This window comes from Uloborus diversus, chromosome 10, assembly GCF_026930045.1.
Source record: "Uloborus diversus isolate 005 chromosome 10, Udiv.v.3.1, whole genome shotgun sequence".
Lineage (NCBI taxonomy): Eukaryota > Metazoa > Arthropoda > Arachnida > Araneae > Uloboridae > Uloborus > Uloborus diversus.
The window spans coordinates 70,197,662-70,214,983 of NC_072740.1; the positions used below are offsets into that span (position 1 = coordinate 70,197,662).

Here is a 17,322-nt window from a genome sequence, read left to right on the forward strand (position 1 = left end):
CCCTGAAAAATAGGAACGATTGCGATTCTAAAACTTTACTCTCACCACTGATGATCAACGTAATTTTAAAAAATTGTATGCATTTCATTTTGTTAATAGTGTTTTTCGTTAGTTATTGGTTGATCTTCGAAAATAAGGCCAAAAAATTCCGTGATTTAATCAGTTGACAAATTGAAAAGTAACCGATGAAAAACAAACAAGTATAAAAAATACGATTCGGTAATGGCTAAGACTTAAATAAACGATTCCAAAATTTGCTTAGTCTTGTTTGCAATTTCATCACAAGTCTGGATACAGTTACAAAATCATAGTAAAAAAAATAACGCCAAACCATGTTAGAATATTATTTTGAAAGCATATGCTGAAATTCCGCTCCCTTTAGTTAAACCTAAGCCAACGTAATAGCATATTAACGCCAAACGCCCAAGCCAGTAATGTTTACGCGAAATCCCATTTGCCAAAAGCCAGACATCCTGTATTAGCTAAGCAGATCTCTAAACCTTAGGGCTAATCACTAAAATCTGCGCACTCAGAAGATGCAGTGTATTTTACCAGAACGATCGAATAAGACTGAAGTTACTGTTAATCTTCTTACTTTAAAATATGTTTATTCTTATGAGTACCTTTTTTTACACACAAACAGAAATATATGCCCTACTCAACCCATAAATCACATCTATGTTAGGTTTGGGGGATCATGGGGTGCAATGTAATGCAATGTTTAAAGAGAGAAAAAGAGATTTTTATCGCCTTTATACATGTATTTCACGCATTAAAACTGAAAACAAGCTTTCCAAATTTGGCTAAGTTATACTTCAGAAATTTAGCATTGTTAATACTTGGGGAAATAAAGCAAATTCGATATTTTAAAATATTGCAATTGAATATTTCTGTTATTTTTTAAATATAAAATGTCAAACATTTTCAATGATAAAGTTAAAACAGTACGTATATCTTCTTACTCTACCATCTTCCAATACATCCTTAGAAAATTCAGAAATTGTCAAAAGACAGAAGTAAGATAATAAACATTCGAAGCAAAAAGAAAAGTTAGAGAAAATAATACGAAATGTTAGTGATCCCTTGGTCCCTGAAATCAAATTCAAGGAAATTATCTGCAATAATAAAAAATAATAATAGTAATAAAATTATTAATAATAATCCGAACATAAAAAATGACATTAGTAATGACCAATATTTGCGGAAACACAAATGCGCAGCGTTTTCTGATACAGATTTTGTAGTGTGTTTTTACATATCGTGATGTAGCAATTTTATAATTTTTTAATACTTTTTCTTTTACTTTAATACAAGGGCGGATTCCGGGGAGGGTCAAAGGGTCAACTGACTCCCATATGACATGAATTTTATTATTGATAGTATCATAATTCATGTCATACTTTTAGATCTGAAAAAAATAGATGGAATTAACGTTATCCTTTTTTTTGGGGTTTTTTCTATGGGTTAGAAATACCTTACAGAAAAATCCTTACAGAAATCTAAGGGTGTCATAATTCAAAGAATTGTCTGGGTTCGTTTACTGGGTTATTTCTAATTCGAGTGTGTTCTTTATTTTCAAAAGAACAATATGTTCAAAGCTTAGGGCAACGTGTCCAGTTTTTTTAATTAAAGATATATGACTTTTGATGAAAATCTGAGGGAATATGATCCTCGATGACCATTGAAAAAGATAGGAAGGGGGATTTTTGAAGAAGCTTTAAGCTCATTTGGGGGGGGGGGGAGGAACAGCCCTGTAGCATATGAAGCATCGCACCATTCCCCTTGGGGGGTTAAACACTCCTGTTTAACTGATACTTTTTTTTATGTAGGAGGTATAACGCAGGTCTATGAAACTTGACCCCCCCCCCCTACAAAAATTTCTGGATCCGCCTCTGCTTTGGTAGCTACCATTGTCGCTGTCGTTCTGGTTTCCCGCTACATTCCTATCTTATTTTCAGCACGGTCCCTCATATGCTTTAACTCGAATACCTTCTTAAATTTTGGAGTAAATATTTCTTATTTATTGTGCTAGTACTGTTTTTTTTTTTATAAGTATGATTTATCTAAACATAAATTTAGGGACGTGAGAAACGTATAAAACGACAAAATTCGTATTATTATTTTTTCCCTTTCAAATTTTAATATCGCAACTCTGCCATTAAATTATAACATCACAAGAAAAAAAAAAAGAAGCATACTAAGAATAATTGAAGGGTTTGGGGCAGAAATGGGGCAAGCCGCAAGGAGTAACTTTTCAATCAAATTTTTTGTTTCTCATAACTAAAATTGAAATAAACATGTCAATGGATTATGTCATTTGGAGAAAGACACATCTGGTTTTAGTATTGCAGAATATATAATGAATAATACCTTTGAAAAATTCTACAAATGTTTTTATAAGTTGGAAATTGACCTACTGAAAATTCACATTAAGTGGCATATCACATTCTTGGCTAGAACCCTACAATTACATCAATTTATTCTTTAATAACTGTACTTTCTGGCTTATAAGTAAAGTCTAAAGAGAATAACGAACCAAATTCAAAAGTATTGACTACCTTTCAGATATTTGATAATTAATTACACGTGCTTTCTAGAATACGGACTAATTATGTTAGTGCGAAAAGATGGGTGACCAGTGAGTCGAAACATATTACTACCAAAATTCTTATCTACCATCATTTGAAAGCACCTTGCCCAATAAAGACGAGAATTTCATCAATTAAATGTCAGAGTCAATCGATTTATGGTGCACCGAAACGCGGCGCCTCATTTGCAGAGATATTTACCATTTTGTTGCCAGTCGTTCTAATGGCTTCCATGTCAATTCATGTCGTCACACCCTCGAACTACAGTTAGGTGTCTGAACAGCAAAGCTGAAAAGTCCTCCTGTCAGAGGTTCTATTCATTTATCTGAGCCTAGCCACCACGTTGAGTGTTGTGCCTATTGTAAAAGCAACCGCCATTGAGGCAGAATCCAATTAGTCATTGCAGTAGCATGCTCCGTATCCTGAATGTAGGGGCACCCCGAACATAAAATTTTCGGAGGGCAGAAATGTTTAAATTTGCCGAATGGAACTCCAAATATCGCCGAGTGATGATAATTTTGCCCAAAATCCAAATTTCACCGAATAATAATAATTTTACCGAATAGACCTGTCAATTTTGACGAATTATCTGGCCAAATTTGCCAAGTAAGTAAATTTTTGGGAGTTCACTGTGACCCATGAGCGCCTATATGGTGGGAGTCGGTAAGTGAGACCTCAAGTCCCCCTTATAAATTAGAACTTCCTTGCTTTTAGTTCTTTTTTCTTTGCAAAAATGTAAAAACATTTCTTTTCCAGCCATTAATGAATAAGTTATTAAAAATTTCAAATTTTTATAATTCTAATCTGTACTGAAATCGGTTTCCAAGGGGAAAATATCCTGATAAACCACGGAGAAAATATCTGAGCGTCCCCCCCCCCTTAAAATTTAGCATATGGGCGCCCATGCGACCCCCATGACCTCTCATTGGGTCCCCTGCCTGAATGACGTGTAAAGAATATGTCGTTGAGAGTCCTCTGTGGTATATTTGCTCACATGTTCATTATTTTGCACCCCAAAACTCAAGAGAGCTTAAGAAGCTTCATAACGATCCTAATTTTGTAAGTGAAATGTGAAAATCAAAAAATAAAAGACAAAAACTATTTTCATGAAAAAGTTGCAAGCAATATAATGTTATCGGTAGTTTAATATTTTTTTCAGTTTAGTAAAATCTTACATAAAGAACTTCAGTACTCCAAGTAGTTTTTTAAGTTGAGGAGACCGGGTTCAGTTAAAATAAGATTAAGTTTTTACACGGGCATTATATTTCGAGTGCGTGTATACCCAGAACCGAGAATTTTTAGAATACGCTATCGACTCATATATTTCTGTGATATACGGGCTCAGGAGTACCCTTTTTTTTTTGAGAGCTATTTATATTCTTTGTTTCTTTTTAAAAAGAGGTCTTTTTAAATTTTTGTTTTATATATATATATATATATATATATATATATATATATATATATATATATATATAATTTTTGTGTGTGCACAAAAGTACATTTTTATGGTTTTACTTTCAACTGTCATATAAGGTGTTTAAGATATTATATTAGATTAAGCAGAATACTACAGTGGTACACGAATAGTTAGTGTACTCTAATAGCTAGAAAATGAAAATTTTATTTATTTTGTTTTTAACTTGAGCATTAAACTTATGCACAGATTTAAACTAAATCATAAAAAAAAGTTCTAAATTAATTTATAAATAAACTAAACATATCTTAGAACAGCAAATTATTGATTAATTTATTTTTTTAAAGCTCCGTCTTAAGTGACTTAGATAGTATTAAGTATTCAGTTTAGAAATTGATGTATTGATAGTAATTCATAGCTGCGTTATTTTTCGATCTCCCCCAAATGGTACTAAAATCACAGATGCTATATCACAAGTTGAGACTTTTCAGTAGAAATAAAAATGTCACTTACCTACGGAGTTAAAACATTATATCTGAGTGCTACGAAAAAGAAGCTCAACACTGTTGGAGAAAATTTCTGAAAAGAAATAAAAGTTCCAATTAAAATTGCGATCTTTTCAAGCTCATGGTTACATATTAGGTAAAATTCTGCAAATTAACAGGAGATAATACAAATAAAATGTAAATATATATAATATTTTTGTATAGTTTTTTTATAGCTTTGGAGCATTCTGCGACAGACAAAATTTCTCTAAAGTTTTTTTTTTTGTGTGTGTGTGTATGATGCGGAGTCCTTCTTTTAGGAACAGTAAAATTTTTAGAAGTTTTTTAATGATCGATACTCCACAACTTCATATTTAATAATAAAAAAACAAAAAAGTTCCCATCAGAAGCTCGTTGATGTTTAGACTGCGTTGTGATAATAAATCTATCAACCTCATCTTTCGCAGCTATTGCAACGAGAGCTTCTAGCTGATTCATGAGTCAGGCATTGAAAGTTCGTACCAGATAAAATTAAACGGTTATCTTTGAATCAAACAATGTGATTACATTTTATTTAGTTTAGCTTTAACACGTAATAGTTAACAGACGGGAATTTAAAAAAAAAATATTAAGAAATTACTAATTAGTGTCATTAATTTAATTTAGTGTCAATAAAGTGACATTTTTATTTCTACTGAAAAGTCTCAACTTGTGATATAGCATCTGTGATTTTAGTACCATTTGGGGGAGATCGAAAAATAACGCAGCTATGAATTACTAGCATGAGAAATAAGATTATGGTTTAATTTAAGGTGGGTCTTTAAAACATAAAAAAAAACCTACTTGAAATAGAATTAAAAAACATTTAAAATAAATATGAAATGCAATAAAATATGCAATGTGAAAAATTACGAGAGAAGATCTTCTTTTATTGAGATTCGTTATGTTTTCGTCGTATTATTTAAAACTTGGAAAGTTTTTATTTTAACTTGACGGTAGCCCTTTTTCTTTAATTATGGTTTTTCTGAAACTTCCACCACTGACAGATTCAATCTCAATTGAGTTCAGTTTCCTAGGTAGAGTCTGATTTTAACAATATTAATTCTTCGTTTTGTGTTACGTTATCAATGCTATTTTAAAATGAAAAATACTCATGCATGCTAAATATGTTTGATATTAAACTATACATGTAACACGCAATACACTCTAAAATATATAAAATAATCGCGTTGCTACTAAGCTGTTAGCTACTAAGAATTGGGGTTATTAATTCTCATGATACTTACACCGAATCACATGTTCTTCTCCAGTTCTATGCCATTTTTGTTTAGCAATGTGGGAAACATCTTACGCCGAAAGACAAGGTATACATGTACTATTCCTTAAGATAATAATATTGCGAATAAGATACCTTGTAGGTACATAGTATGTTGACGGCCAGCTGGTGACAAATGGAGAAGTAATTACAGGGAAATCGATTTATATTGCAATACTTGTTCAAGCTACTACAGTTTGTTCAATATTAAAGTAATATAAAGGATGTACTCTAAAGTTTAATTCATTGTCCCATTCTTTTAAAATCACCTTTTTTTACTTGGTAAAAAATGTTTGTGTGTTGTGTGCAATTAATAATGATACGAACGATAGATACTGTCGGAGTAGCAGTATATCAAATACCATTACAAATTTAAAAAATGTGCTTTAAGAAGTCACTTAGTAAAAAAAAAACCAGAAACACTGAGATGAAGTATAATTAGTACAAAGTTTCATTAATTTGAAAAATGTTCCTATATGTGGTACTAAACAACAATTATCCCCCCCCCCCAAAAAAAATCAAAAGATCTTAACTAATATTTAATTAGCTTAATTTTTAGGAGATTAATGGGTTGAATTTGCAACCAGCCTTTAAGATCGTTTGATAGGTCCTTTTCTAAGTGATTTTCAGAAGGAATTAGTTTAGACTTACTCGTGTCAGCTTTAACATCACCATTGAAATATATTTAGTTTTATCTGCTTTTTCTTTAAAAAAAAATCACATTATGTATGACTCTTGAAAACCATATTGTTACTTTTTTGCTGGTTAGTTCTATTTTAATTCATCCATTTCGCATTATTTTAAATATTTTATTACGTCACTCGGCGATAGCATCAGAAACACATTTTGTGATTAAGTGAAAAATAATGATTTTCAGGGGTTAACTCTTGTTGAACAATTGCAACTATATTAAGTATAAATTAGATTAAGCTTAAATAAACCCTAAGACAATGCAAAACAAGTAGGGGAATGTGGGGCAAAGCGAAATGGTTAAGATAACTAAGTTTATTCAAAATGAACAAATCGGATTTTTTTTTTTTTTTTTGAAAATTACAGTATATATTTAAGAACATTGTATTTTATGATAAAACTTGTGTTTAAACAGTATTTTTTATTTTTGGCAGTAAATTTGAGTCTTCAAAAAAAGGTGGAAAATTTTCACTTTTTTTTCCATGGGGTAAAGTGAAAAATAAAATATTTTTCCTAATGAAAAATTTTCTATTCGATTATAAAACATAATTTTTGATCAAAGGAATCGGTGAATAAAAGGTTGAATAAATAAATGAAAAGATAATGAAAAAAATGAATAATTAAATGAATAAATCAATTGATATATGAAGAAAAATAAATGAGCGAGTAAAAGAGTGAATGAATAAGAAAATATGTGAATGAATGAATAAATATAAGTGAAATACTAAATGAAGGAATGTAAATGAATTGATTAATAAATGAAAATATAAGTGATTTATTAAATGATTCTTTGAGTAAATGAAACAAACTATTTCACTTTGCCCCATATGTACTTGACGAATTGCACAATTTATCAAAAATACAAATAAGTACAATATTAACTAAATGTTTGCTGCATTGAATGCTAGGAGGTCTCAATTAATATTTCAAATGATAATAACAAGAACTTTATCATTTTATAGTAACAAAAATAATTTTTGACTTACAACAAAATATTACAATATGAGTATTAATATTTCTAAATTACCTGTATTACCAAATGCTTTAATCTTCGGCGTTTTTTTTTTCCTAACTGGTATTGACTACATATGGTACGACATAGTTAAAATAAAACCAAACAGGTGAAACTAAAAGCAGAGTAAATATTTCTCCTTTTCACTTTGCCCCGCTTTTTCACTTTGCCTCATATTCCCCTACTGGGATTTATTGATATAAAGAAATTGTAGTAGCTTTGTACAGTCTTTTTATATCAATAAATATAATTAATTTCCACATGTTTTGTTATTTTTATTTAAGTAACGAAATGTTCACTTTTTCCCCATACTCACTTGAAATATTAAGCCAAATTATGAAAACCCACATTTTGTTTACCAAAAATGTATTTTATTCATGAAGAAAGTATCAGTAAACATTCTAATACATTTTATCTTATTGGTTAGTTTTTAAAACAATTTAGAAATTTGTGAGAAAGAGATAATAAATAAAACTGACATGGTAAACCATAAAGTCATCTCGAAAACAGTAAAAGGAAATTAATTTTACTGTCAAGAACAACGTTAGAAATAAAAGAAAATAAATAAGTATGCCTAAATATAACTGGGTTAACAAAAAAAAAAAAAGGAAAACATTCAACTGTAAAACAATTTAAGTTCATAACATTTGAGGAAAAAATCAAAATACCGTAGAGATTCTTTAAAATAATGAGCGAATGCTAATTTTACCTTTATTTAAAAGTAAGGACTAATTAAATTTTCATGTTGTTTGGAAGTGTATAATTTATCAGACTTGTTATTTCGAATACAAAACTTTCAATTCCCATCGCTAAAGTCCCTTAGATGCGCCCTAAATAAATCATGATTAATGTTAACAGGAGCAATTAAATCAAGGAATACCTTAAACATCTATGCATAAATAGTAAAAGTCTCGCATCTAGCGCAGAAAAGTTGATGTTTGGGGTTTTATGACAATAGAAAGAATTTGTTATAGTAATTGCAGCATTAGTTAGTGTCAAATAGTTTTTATTTCCTTTCCAAAAGCAATTTTCCTAAAATGCAATTTGCTACCGAAGTCAGCGTTGACTTTTTTTTTTTCCAAGTGAAGGACAGTTAGTCTTTCATCTTTTCGAGATAATCAAAAACTGATGCATAACACGTACCAAGTTTGAAACTTTTAAAGAAAGCGATGATGCGTTATGTTGGGTGCACATAAATCACAGCAAAGATAAGATTAAAAACGCTTTTATGCGTAAACATAACTGGATTGAAGTGAGGACAGAGCTTAGATAAACTTGTCGGCTTGTTTATAACATATATCCTCTTACTTTTATGAAAGACTCCTTTTTAAAGAGCAATTTTTAAACGAAAGATTTTTCTTTGACACATTTATGTTTCTACTAAAAGCAATTGACACTTAAAATTTATTTTGCTCTTTTTTCAGAATCACGGTATTCATGATCAAATTTTAGCGGTCTATTTAAAAGCAGCTTATACATATTAGTTGGTTAAAATATTCAGCACTTAAGATATATTATATTAAACGACTTTAATATTATATAATCTGTTAACGTCATACTTTGAAAAGTTATTTTTTTTAATAAAAAGTTCAAATTTACATTAAATAGATTTAAAAATTCATTTTAAGCGTAATGTATGAATACCATGGCTTATAATTCTTTAAATTTTGCATTTCTTTCTTAGCAGAAAACTTTTGAAAATAAAACATATATATATTACTAGCTGACCCGGCCACGCATTGCTGTGGCGAAGTAGTTGGATTAAAATAATCCTTGACTCATTATTTTGATAGAATAAAATTAATATTTTTAATCGAACTTAAAATATTATAGCCGATTTTAAGACATATGAGATTGATAATGGGCGTGTTTCAATGTAAAAAGGATTCATAAACGTTCCTGGAAAATAATGGGTAGCTGATGTGGCCAATTTCTGCCAGTAACGTGTCTTGCCAAAACCAGGAACGTATTCCGATAAAATCGAGTAACTTTCCTGAAACTATCTCGGAAGCCTCCTGAAGAGTTCAAAGTTCTTCCCGTTTGAAAATAGTCGTGTTGCTGGAACTTTAGTGTAAGCTTAGGTAGGTATAAAAAAAACTTGGAACCTTTCTGATTTATTAAGGAACTTCGATAAGCAGTAATGCAAACATAGCCAAAGCTTAGCCAGAGTTGCAAGCAAATATCGAGAATTTTTAGTAAGTAACGATTCGGATTTTTTTTTTCTACAGTGCAGGCTGAAGCAAGTACTTATTGAATTCAGTAAGTACTAACAAAATTTTCTATGCCAAAAGCACTATACTTATGCTTAGTAAATTTTGTAAGTATGACTTTGGCCAAAAAAAAGCAAAAATAACTTGAAAGTGATGGTAAATATCGAAACTGATTGTAAAATAACCGAATGTAGTAACTAAGCGTAAACCAACATACAATTTTAGATTCTACACTACATTCTATTCACCTCTGCTTTCTCTATAGTTCGTAATCAATAACTTCCTTACAAAATACACTAACTAAATTAAAAACATATAAAAATTAAATTTTTTTAATGAAGTAGATAACATTGACTTTGAACTATTGTTTCTATTATTTGAAGACTGAAAACTGTCTAAGCGCTAAGTTGTGCACAATGTTCTTGCTTAACCAGTATTTTGCTAATACGAAAAGTAAGATAACTTTCCACTTGTGAGTAGGCGATATATGGTTGCCCATGAGAGAAATATTTATGTTTCAAGTCCAAACCGAAAGAAGACATTGTTTGTTCTTGAGATCTATTTATGGTCTTTGCAAAAGCTAAACGAATCGAAAATTGAAGCCTTTCAAATGTGTTTGAAAATTATGACGCTATTAATGGATTACGTGGCAACACAAACATTTCTCCTTTAAACTTTCCAGTCAAAATTGTTGACTTTTGATGAAGAAACGTGTACCGTTGCGTATTTTAGGTGGGCTTAAATCGCGAAAATGAATAAATTGTTGCGCCAATTTTCAACCGGAAATCGTGTAGTCGCATTCCTGGTGTATCCAGGGAATTTAAAAATTCAGTTGGAATGTTTACTGCTTTGTTTTCATCGACAACTGTATAGGCTTGTTCAGCATCAATGTGGAGCTTTTTTCCAGCCGTCAGTAATGGCTCATTATTCGCAAAAAATGTAGCTAAGACAACGTCATTGCTCTGTTGTTATACGTTGCAAATCAGTGCTAACTAAGTCGGTGGCCCAACAATCAAGTGACGGCATATCATAATAACTAAATGGCAAATTTGAAATTGAAACGCAAAAACCTTCAGTCAAAACTAAAGCTTCATATTCATCTCTGGTGTAAAATCTGGATTTGGGCATTTGTGTGTTTGTTAAACTTTATGAAATACGTCTTCAAACGTGAAAGTTATATAGTTTCTCCTTAAAAAATGATGATTGTGTTGGATAGTATGTCGTCAAAATTGTTTTAAAACAGTTGACGAATACTGTTTCTCCTTATGTCAAACCTGCATTAGAAAGTGTCAACTCCCAATGATTTTGTGCCACCAATAAATACAATTTGCGACATGCATCGGGATATGTATTTGACAGTCGACAATTGACGATCCGCAAATATTCCTGTCTGTTCGGGAATGTTTACCGAAAATAAAACTGCTAAAAAACCAGCGCGATTACAGAGGCAATTATGATTTTTAAAAAAATTAAATTTATCTGGAAATACACTCTCAATTAGTTCACTTTTCGTCTCAATGGCAGTGTAGAAATTGTCTGGCTATTTTTTGTACTGTATATTTTGATACAGTTCAATTTCATCGTTTCCAATACCCAGCAATTACTTAGAAAATACTTGTAGGATTAGATTATTTTGCGTTTATACTCGCATGTTCATGGCCGATCGCATTATATCGACATTACGCTATAAAAACGATTGTTTTAAACATGCGTTGAATTCATCAGAATAACTGGTAATGTCTGCCGGAAGTCCCCAGACAGTGTTCAGACAATTTCGCCTAAAAGTTTATCGTTGCCGTTCAAATCTTGTACAATCCTATGATGTGCTTCGAATGAATGCTTTTACTCATGAGCCGTAGTACACTTATCCCAAATTTTAATTTCACTCTCTTGCAACACTACAGCCATTCCACGTTTTTTTTTTCTTTAACGTTACACATTGCGTTTTGTTTGTTATGAATATCTAATAGGCAACTTTAAAGCTAAATGTGCTGTTCGTCTACCATCTAAAAAAAGTAGCAGCAATGCCTGACGATGCAATTGTCACTGCAATTTTCTGTTGCGAACATATCTTTGCAAGAATTAATGATATTAAAAATTTCTTGGGGAACAAAATAAAGAAAATAATTGTTTTCCTCTTAAATTCATTAACCTTCCTGAAATTAACCTGGAATATTTTTGAAGAATTGAATTCAGTAGTCTTCTTGGTTAAAGGAAGTTATGATTCTGGCACCTTCAGAGAATCCTAACGCATGTTTAATATAATAGCCTGGAACCTTCCTGCTTTTGTAAGAAAGCTCTCAACGCATTAATGCACGCATTGCCAAAGCAAAGACAGACTCTCAAGCAAGTATCGCGAATGTAACTCCTCTGCAACTCTTGCAAAGCTTCGTGATCCAGATATCTTTTCGCACTCATTGGGTGTTGAGTCAATCTGGACGTACCGTAATCGCTCCGAAACCGATACACCTGTTAAATACGTTTAGTTAATCTTGATACTGGTGGAGAAAAATATTTTTCACAACGGTGTGAAATCTGCAATTTGTAGCAATTCAAGAAAACGTTTTGAAAAATATAGTTAATTTTCTCAGGAAGTGAATAATAACCTGTAATGTCCCGAAACATTATATGGAAATTCTAAGCAACATTTCTGAGTTTTTTATCATGGTGTTTTTAGCAGTAAGTCATACGATGTTAGAGTTATATCGATTAATTTTCGAGATTAATTTTAGAGTTATATCGATTTTTAGTAAGTTAATTAACTTACACCGCCATCTATTAAGAATTTTTGGAACTAAACAATTAATTAACACTATTATTGCATAATTAATATGAAATTTGCAATAAAAAATTATAAAAACTGTCCTATCTTTTAAGTTGGACCAAATGACACATAGATATGAAATTTGAGAAAAATCGGTTGAGTAGTTTCGGAGTTTACCCCGAACAAACATCGTGACACGAGATTTTTATATATATAGATATATTATACATTTATTTCTTTTGGAATGACTTGTAAGAAAATGGTAGTTTATTTGTAAGAAAACGTAAGAATTCATAAGATTGATTTTAATTAAGAAAACGGAGCGAAAAGAAAAAAAAAAATACCCGTGTTTCGCCCTTATAAGGAGCCTTCTCTTAGGTGCATAACAATGGAAACAAATGACAAAAAAAAAGATATATGAGGCAGTGAGAAGCAAAGGGATGTAAGTGCGTTTAAAGATAAGGTCCTAGGTTATGCTTTCATTGAATTTTTTTTACCAAATCATGCAGTATAACAGAATCTACCAGGGCTACTAGTACTATCTCTTACCCCAAGACATAGGAGAGATTCACTTACCATTTGCACTGGTTATCTCTAAATTTTTAATTTTGCCATTTAAATCCCTTTCTTCTCCTTGCCTTACATGTTTAATTATATATCTTTACTATTTGTAGTTACCGACGAGCTTAATGCTTAAAAATACCTACTAACACATAATTCAAAATAACTTAAACACTAAAGTAGGACGAAAAATAAAACTTGCCCCTTGAAATGGCATATCAATTCCACTATCAAAACTGAAAACAAAACCTAACCACTAAGCTATCCATCTTACAATAGTACATTGAAAACTTACGAGAATAGTCGTTACAATTGAACTAATTACATTTCTGACAATATCAAGTTATTAAAATATAACAATTCATCGCTGTTGTTAAAAAAAAGACTGATAAAACCCATATGAAGTTGAGAATTACTAAAAAAACATTGAGAAAAAAAAAGTTTAAAAGCTTTTTCAAGATATACGTTTTTTCTTCCTTTTATTGCCTCAACTGAAATAATACGGATTATATCTGGAAGAAGCTTCAAGCATCAAACTCGAAGCGCAGTCAGCTGTGAGAAATGTATTACGCTTTTTGTTCCAACAAGCCTCTGGACTTGGGCAGTCGAGCAGCATCATTAAGGCAAGACTTCGATGTCCAAATGGAATAAGCAGTTAAAAGCACATTTAGACAAGAGAAAAAGTTGTATGGCAGTCTGAGAGCGGAAAGGTTGGGCCGTTTGTTTAACCTAGATAATGCTCCAAAAAATAAGTTTTCTCTTCGTCAGTTCTTTGAAGGTTTGAGATTTTTCCCCCATCAGAATTTTCAGCTTAAAAGCTCTTTCTTCATTCTCAATTGTTTCTTCGACGCTACGTTGGAAATAAATGAAAGTTTCCAAGCAATGCAATTGGACTATTTAAAATCTAAATGGAATGGAGAGTTTTAAAGGAAATTGATCTGGAGATTGTTTATAGTGCAATGGTATTCAACACAATATTCGATAGATTAGTTGTATAAAAACTAGCAATAAATCTGTGTGGGCAACCAATGATTTCTTTCCTTTTTCAACTTTCATCATTTTACTTTTAGTATAAATTGATCTGGAGTTTATAGTGCAGTTTATTTAACACAATATTCGGAAGCTTAATTGTATAAAACTCAACAATAAACCTGTGTGGTCTACCAGCGATTTTTTTTTCTTTTTTAACTCTCATCAATTTACTTTTTCAGTATCTATATCAAAACTCCTATCACAAGTAATTGCTATAAACAATTTTGTGTAACTCGGAGGAGTTTGCAGATAATTATAACTTCCAACTTTAAACGAAAACAAATGTCGCTCAAATGCTGAGTAATGGATATAAATAATTAATTTCACGTATTTTATTTTAGCAAATACAAAAACTAAGAGTATTTTGTCTGCCATGTGCCAAATATATTTTCAAGATTTGTTATCATTACGGCATTACGAAAACGTATTTTATTCGGATAAGTTCACGACCATTGAGAGTGAAGCTTTTAAATCCCGAAGCAAGGATATCAAGTCACGTGATGTATTTTAAAGTAAAGTATTGGAAGAAATATGATTTATTTCACTCGTTTCACGTAAAACGCGTCTCCCATTCGTCGGAGTTGAACCGTGTGACTTTGGATCTATGCCTTAGAGTTTCCTATGCCAATGATTGAACTTGCTTCCAACAGTTTCAAATTCCTGCTCTAAGCTTACGACACGACAATGTTAGCAACATCCTTAATTTTTGCTTATATTACAGTAAAAACGAAGAAATCCTTCAAAAAATTTTATTGTATCCTGAACACTAACAGAAAACAAAAATTTTAAACAAATAAAATTGAATGGGACATTTCATATGGAGTTTGTATTAAGTAAATTAAATAATAATTTAAAAAACACGTCATATTAGAGCCAACGGAGAAACATAACCCCATATATATCTTGATGTGAATTTACCAAGGTTTAAACCAAGTGAATTTACTTAAAAGAAACTTGATTGGAAATTGATTGGAAAGAGTTCTTGACAGAGTACAGGCCCAAAAAGAAAAAAAAAAGTTTTTTTGATGTATTTCTTTTCAGATTATATTTTGAAATAATAATAACAATAATTCTAACAAATAACGTTAGCGTGCATAAAAGATACTGAAACATTGGTATATGAAAAATAATAACAATAAAAATTATTTTCAAACTGTTTTAAATTTTCTTATTGAATCTACAGCATTGTAGTTTTTGTTTCTATTAATAGATCAGCATTATTATTAGTACAATCGCGATGCAGTATTTCGTAGACTTATTACTAATAGATTTCTTCGAGCTAATCAAAACGAATTCAATGCATATTCGTTATTTTCATGCTATAATTAAGAATGAATATGCGAAATCATTATTTTCAAACTGAGTTTTAATCAGTTTTATTTTTTGCTAAAAGTAAAAACGGAAACAAAAATGTTGTGGAATCAAGTTAGTTACACTTAATAATACTATTTTTAAAATTTATTTTTGTCTAGCGACGGAAAAACATGGAAATTTTTAGCTAAAATCCTTTCATTTGCTACATTTATCAGGCTATAATTAGGTTCTTCTAAAGTTTTCATAAACTTTGTTTTTAGATTATTTCATCACTTTATTTACCAACTGAACAAAATTTTACATTCGCGATTTTTGTTTTGAAATTGCTAATGTTTTTCTTCTACATTTGAAATTTAGCCTGTTAAAAAACAAAGTGTTTAAGTTCATATTGTTCATGATATAAAAAACAAATAATCGTTTTTTTTTTTTTTTTTTTTTAATTTGCCGAAGTATATTGCCTGAAGTTAAAAAAACAACAACCTGAAATAATATTACAGTAAATGGAATAAAGGAAGAGAAAACATATTAAATAGTAACATATTACAAGAGGTTGAAGGCGTTGTAAGAAAAAATTAAAGTTTAGAGGTGCTGTAAAATTAGTGAAGAATTTCAAAATCAGCTTTACTGAAGAAGAAAATTGTTAATATATTGGGAGGGTTGAGGATTCAGAGATTGGTATGAACTCGATCGTGTTCAGTTATAATGAGAGAGAAACATTTCGGTTTCCTAAATAAAATGTCTTTAGAGTAACAGAAAAATGATATAATAAAAGTCCCTCAACCACAAATATTCGGTGGTATATTGAAACCAGTGTAAATTGACCACTTTTGGTGGTCAACGTCAACTTTTAGAGGTTGGTACATGTTACAGGACTAAATATGTACCTGCCAAAAGCAGTACACTTAAGACAGGTGGTCAACTTACAAGGGGCGTCAACTTTGCAGGTTGTACTGTACAGGTTCTACTGTACATGACAAGCTGAGTCTTTGTTTGACTCTCTTTGTTTTGACTAATTAAACTACAATATACGTTCGCTTCAATTATTCTGAATACTTGTCTCATTAATCCCCCATATCAGTCCCATACTCTCATACCTCCCTCTACCGTGAGTGCCGTGTGTTGACAAAGTGGAACAAAAATGCCGATAAAAAAAGTCTGTATTTTTTTTATTACCTGCATTTTTGAAAAGAGTCTAATAATGTATGCCTTAAGCTTTTTTTTTTAGCTGTACTCTTTTTAAGGTTAAACTAGAGAAGTGAAATAAAAAATGAAAGTTGTCCCAAATCTTTGCTACTATCTCCTATATTAATAATTCTAAACGACTCGGTTATCTTATAGTGTTTCCGTTCTCAACAATTAAAAATATTTGATGTGTCACGTTAATACGTGATTCAGGCAAAACTTTTTAAGACTACCTGTACCACCCTTACCAGTCCATGTACAAATTATATGGAAGTCGAATCACAAAACTGTGTAAATCATTATAAGGCAGCGAAACATTATATTAACTTAAAGGATTTAAATACATACTTAATAACTTCACCGTAACCTCAACCATAAAAAGCAGATAATCGTTATTAATAGATTGATCTTATAACAAAGTTTGGCTTGTCATTTAGCTCAAGTCAAAAAAACTAATTGTTAAACTACTGCACAATATCACAAATTTTACTTTAAGAATACATTTTATTGATTATTGTATTTTTTTACTAATATAATAGCAAACTGACGAGAGTTAATTTTAGATTTATTAGTTGTTTGCCCATATAACATGTTTTTTCTGTTTTAATTTCCTAAATCTAAATGTGAATCTAATGTTCACAAAGTTTGAAGATACGGAAAACCTCATAACCATTTAAGTCCATTGCAAAAGCACTTATGAAAATTTGTAAATTAACTAAAAAATTGCCCTAAAGTACAACATAAATAACATATTT

General features: G+C 30.8%; 1 long non-coding RNA gene across 1 annotated transcript in view; it reads right to left on the reverse strand.

The window, feature by feature from the left end:
* LOC129231258 (uncharacterized) overlaps positions 1-17,322 on the reverse strand; it is a 172,241-nt gene that overhangs the window by 77,845 nt on the left and 77,074 nt on the right. Inside the window, exon 2 of the long non-coding RNA XR_008581232.1 lies at positions 4,516-4,581. This is a non-coding gene — a long non-coding RNA (uncharacterized LOC129231258). The remainder of the gene's footprint in view (positions 1-4,515; positions 4,582-17,322) is intronic.